Consider the following 6,000-nt stretch of genomic DNA (forward strand, 5'->3'; position numbering starts at 1 on the left):
GGATAGGAGATCTAAATTTTACCATTTTTTTATTGAGGGGAAATAACGGCATAGTGGTGTCGGGTTTATTTTTATTTTTAATTTTTATAAATTTAGTATGAAAATTTATATATTTTAATAATTAAAATATTATATTTTCCAATTGATTTGTAAAAAAATTTCTCACACTCCACTGACAGGTAATTCCCTCTTTTATCAACATGTATATAAAAATGAAAAAAATTTAACAAGTGTTGGTAGGGCAGTTATTAATATCAAGCTAGGCTGTGCTACAAATATCAATCCCTAGTTCAGTCATGTTTAAAAACGCAGCCCAACTAGTCTATGAATTTAAATATGGTCGCTTCTCTCCTATTCGAAATAAAATTAGAACGTATTATTGGATTTTTATGGGCTCACCATAAAGTTCAGATTGATAATTCAAACCGTTTGATGTATAGGGTCCGTCAAGTATTTTATCTCTGTAAAAAATTACGTTGATCAGATATCGATAGCTACTTAATCAGATCTAATTTGTATTAACGATAAGTATGATTTTAAAAATAAATTATTCATACAAATGTAATTTGATAAAGTGACTATTAATATTCAATTAACGTATTTTTTTTATAAAAATAAAATATTTAACAAACTTTACATATTAAACAATAAGAATCATCAAGATAAATTTAAAATCGATCAAACTGGACCGTCCAATTACAATAGCAAACAAGGCGGTCCAATCCTTTAAATATTAATCTCAAATCTTAAAAAACCAAAAGAGAAGTCCTACAAATGATATTACCAAGGTTATCAATAAGAATTTTATAATGCCAAAATATTTATAACTTTAGTATACGTTTTACAAAATTAAAATATTTTATATATCTTTATACATTTCAATATTGTTTTACACATTTTTAATAATAATAACAATCTAAAAACTGACTTTAGGATTGTAAAAATTAAATTTAAAAAATAAAAAACCAAGCACATTTTGGAGGTGGGTATTGGCCCGTTGGTCTGTCTAGCCCGATTATGTTTTTTTTTAGGATTTGAAAAGATTGTTTTAACCCATAAAATTGGATTGGGCCAATATTTTCAGCTCGATATATTAATTTGTTGGTTTGAAATTTATACTTTCAACTCAGCTTAGCTTATTATTAAATTAATTTATTAATTAAAATATATATTTTTCATTAGGATCTAAACTTTATTTTTATTGATTTAATTGAAATTTATATTTGTGGTGATATTTGATTGAATTTACTAAGAAATCTTTGAATTTATACACAAAATCTTTGAATTTATAATAATATGAGTATATTTATTCAAGAAATATGATATGTGATTGAATTTAATCATGAAATATTTTAATTTTTTTTTTAATATATAACTCGATGGATGAATTTATAATTTATAATTATTTTTTGAATCGAATTTAGATAAAAATGGAGACACAAAGTTAAAATCGAACCGAACTTAAATAAATATAAAATTTCTTATTATATAATGCCAATCTGACCTGAGGACCATCCTGCATTCTAGCATATGCCCAATAAAGAAAATAATAATGTTAGATATTATGAATAACTTTTTATGAAAATAATCATGAAAATTTTGTGATTTTTACATTACATTTAGGGTTGGTTTGAGATGTTCTAAAAAAGTGTACTTTTTGACTTATTGACTTATATGGGTTGGGTTTGGGTTGAGTTTGATGTGATGTGTTAGAGATGTGATGTGATTTAAATAAGATGATGTGACTTAAATAGAATAGTGACTTTTTGACTTTTTGAATTATTTAGGTTATGCCAAACTTGACCTTAGAATAAAGTACTACACACTAATCAATGTAATCCAATTATCATAAATCTTTCATGATCATTTTCATGAAAAAATTTTCATGATCCCTAATTTTTCTCTAAAGAAAAATGTTTGAGAGCTATACAGCGAGAGTTATAGGGCAAGAGCTCTAGAGCGTGAGTCCCACCTTAATGTGATATTTTGATTTAGGAGTTGTTTGGGATGACCTAAATAAGTATATTTTTATCTTTTTATAAAAAAATATACAAAAAATAGAGAGGTGGTGTGATGAAAAAAAAATAAAAAAATAAAAAGATAAATTATTTGAAATATGTCAAACTTGACCTTAATTTTTTGGGTTTGGTTATGGTGTGCAACTTACACCTTACACCTTATACCTTACACTTACACCTTACACTTACACCTTTTGTAAAAAATTAAACCTTACACTTACACCTTTTTTGAGGTTGCACACCATGTGCAACCCACTTACACCTTACACCTTACACTTACACCTTACACTTACACCTTATACTTATACTTACACATTACACTTACATTTTTTGTCTAAGTAATTTTTTGGTTATTTAGCTAAAATATGAGCTAAAAAAACTAGTATGTTTGGGATGAATTTTTTGATTTTTTACGAAAAGATGTGCAAAAAGTAGAAAGAAAAAAGAATGTTTAACTTTTTGATATGAATTGTTGGCTTTTTGACTTTTTTAATAACTTTTTGACTTTTTTGCTAAATCGATCGCTTCCCAAACGAGGCCTAAAAAATATTATGTAAAATGACATAGTATTATATATATGAAAAATATTGTGTAAATTAGTCTTCTATAGTATGACAATGCTTGATAATTATCTAAGATCATTCTATAACCAACTAGTAAATCAAAACTCGCTTACACTACAATTTGATTATTTGTCAATCAACCATTCACGATTTGGTTTATAATTTTATCCTTAAACTATACCAAACTGTACCGCGCATACCCCTACTAATCACCCATATATTTTTGTTAGGAGATTTGCAGGTCGATCTTATAGACCGGATGTAATACTTAAAAAGTTTTGTTTTAAATTAATAGGTTCATGTTTTCAGTTTTTTTCTTACAATTTAACTTGTTAATTTACTATTCTCAACTCGCATCGATTCTTATAATAAACTCACTGTTTTCCTAATAATTAATAACAAAAACATAAGATTTTCAAGACTATGGCCATGTTGTTTTTGGGAGATAGAAGGCATTGGATTAGTAGTTAAGTGAGTCTACAAAAATCATATTTGTTTTGAAAATTTTCTATTGGATTAAGAGTCCAAGGAACTATAAAACTCCTCCAAAGGAGGGGATTAGTAATTCCATTGGAGGGGTAATATTGAAATTTAATATTATGGGATTGGAGGTAAAAAGATTATTTTGTCCTTCACTTTACAAAAATAGGAAAGTCATTTTCTATATAATAAGAATTTTTACGTAATTTTATAAATTTAATTTCCACCAACTAATATCACTATATAGTACAATAAACATAATATATCTTACATTTGCAACTTAATATCACCGCACTAGTAATTTTCTTACCGAATCCCACTGTACTAATAGTGTTAATCTTCTCACTCAAACAAACGGGGCCTACATCTATAAAAATCTCACTCATAACTTATTGGGTAATAACTCCAATCATTAGGTCCAATTGGTAATTTTGCCTCTTTGGTCTTCTTTTTTTTTTTTTTGGGAGTAAATTACATCAACCTCTATGAGATTTGAAGAAAATAAAATAAAATAAAATTTATAAATTTAATATAATTATATCAACCCCTCTTTTAGTATAATTAAAATGACAGAAATTAATGCAAACAATGTGTAGAAACAATAATAAACAATGTAAAATTATATTTCAATATAAAAAAATGACAATTTTTTTTTTTTAATATCTACACAATTAATGAATTATTAATGAAAAGGAACTAGTCTTATATGAGTTAAAATTTTAAGAGAATTCAATATAATTATATCAAATTTGTGGGATTCAATATATATATATATATATATTTCAAATCTTAAGGATAATTAGTGTAATTTATTTTTTATTTTTTTTATTCTTTTGAAATTGTGTTTGGATTGCAAGAATGAAATTGTAGAAGTGGGTATTTTACTATCAGAAATCTCATTAGTAATATTCATATTTATATTCATATGTCAATGTAATTCAAGTTTTTATTTTAATTAATAATCTTCTATAAGAATAGATTAGACAAACCATTTTCTATCGCATTTTTTATCCTATATTCACAATGAAAGTAGAGCTATAATTTAAAACTTTGTAAGTCTATTTATTTATTTTATTCTTAAATGTGTTGCATTCTTCTAAAAGTGAGAAACTTCCATGAGAGGTGAGAATAAGATCCCACTAGTGTAATAATCTAATAATGTTTGGAACCAAACTAAGAACCACATTTGTGTTTTTAAAAAAATAAAAAACCATAAAATGAGACTAGCCGTAGTGTGATAATTAATAATGTCTTGGGATTCATTTAGCATGGCCTACAAAGGGTCATTTTCTTAAAAGTTATTTGGCATACATAGTTCTTGTGAAAAAAGATTAACTTAGTCATTTTAAAAAGTTAATTGTAAAGTTAAAAAAAAAAAATTATGAATAAACTAAATGAATTAAATTTTTTAGCCTTAACTTTTTGGGGGGTTTTTGGTTTAAGATCTTCCTAATATGTTGTTAGAAAGATAAGGATAACACAATTTTATATATTAGTTTAAGTCTTCCAAAACATATTGTGACAAAATTCTATAACTTTTTTAATTTATTTGAAAATTTTAAAATTCTATAACTTTTTATTTAGGTCAAGTCTGGCATATACAAAATAATTCATCTTTTTATATTTTTATCTTTTTTTCGTCACATCGCTTCTCTACTTTTCTGCACATCTTTTCATAAAAAGACAAAAAGTACACTTATTTAGGTCATCACAAACAACTTCTTAGATCTCTGTTTTATATAAATTTTATATTTTTTGAATCATTTCATTAAGATTTGCAAAATAAGATCCATGATGTATACAAAATTCTAAAAAAAGGTTGATGAAATTTCACTAACCTAAGACAAGTCAGTGAAATTTCGATGACCAAGTCAATCTAAGTTAGTGAAATTTTGATTGGTTAGCGAAATTTCAATGACCAAGTCAATAAAATTTCATTGACCTAAGTTGGTGAAATTTTGTTTGGTCAATGAAATTTCGATGACTAAGTTAGTAAGTCAGTAAAATTTCATAAATTTTTTTCTTTAAAATTTCATATTACTTATGAATCTTGTTTGAAATATCTTGTCAATAGGAATATAAAAATATACATTTTTCAAAAAACAGAGATGTAAATAAAAAATTATTAAATTTTAAAATCACTTAAACAATGTAAAAGGTGGAATAAAACACTTAAGCTACTAAAATAATAACACTAAGCGATCTTAAGTAGGAAGAAAAATTATCTCCGACCTCTTTTCCTATCCAAATTATATGGAAAATATATTGCTAATTTTCCTAACTGTTCATTGGCTTATTTTTTAAACAATAAAATAATTTTTTTAGTGGACATTCAATGGAAGTTTGAGAATCATATTCTTCTTTTTTAACATATCCAAAGAACAAATAAAAAATATTTAAAATAAAATTTTTATTCCGCCTCCCCACTCCTAGACCTAAAAGCTTGATTAGTTTGGACATATTATAAATTGACTAAAAATTTTTTTATTGACATTACACACACTCTAGTCTAGTCGTTAGGGAATCGGTTTGACAGTGATAGTTTTGGTTCACATCAAATATAAATTGTGCCAAATATCTAATTTACCTTTGCTATAAGATACCAAACTAACTTACATATAATAAAAAAAAAATAATGTGTAACGTTTGCAGCCATGTGATGCCACCTGCCTTCCCATCTAACTTTCTTTACTTATACACTTAATTTTGATAACAAAGTGTTGGAATCAATTTACGTAAATTAATAATTCCTAAAAATTTTATTTTTGATGATTAATATTTAAGTTTTATTTTTAGTCGTTAATTATTTTTGGTGACTAATATATTTAGTCGTCTATTTGGTCGCTAACAATTTGTCGGAAAAACAATCGGTAACTAAAATTTTTTTAATAGCCAAAAGTGATCTATTGGTGACTAAAACATTAGTCGCCATATATTTT

Source organism: Camellia sinensis, chromosome 2, assembly GCF_055761805.1.
Source record: "Camellia sinensis isolate YWXY chromosome 2, ASM5576180v1, whole genome shotgun sequence".
Lineage (NCBI taxonomy): Eukaryota > Viridiplantae > Streptophyta > Magnoliopsida > Ericales > Theaceae > Camellia > Camellia sinensis.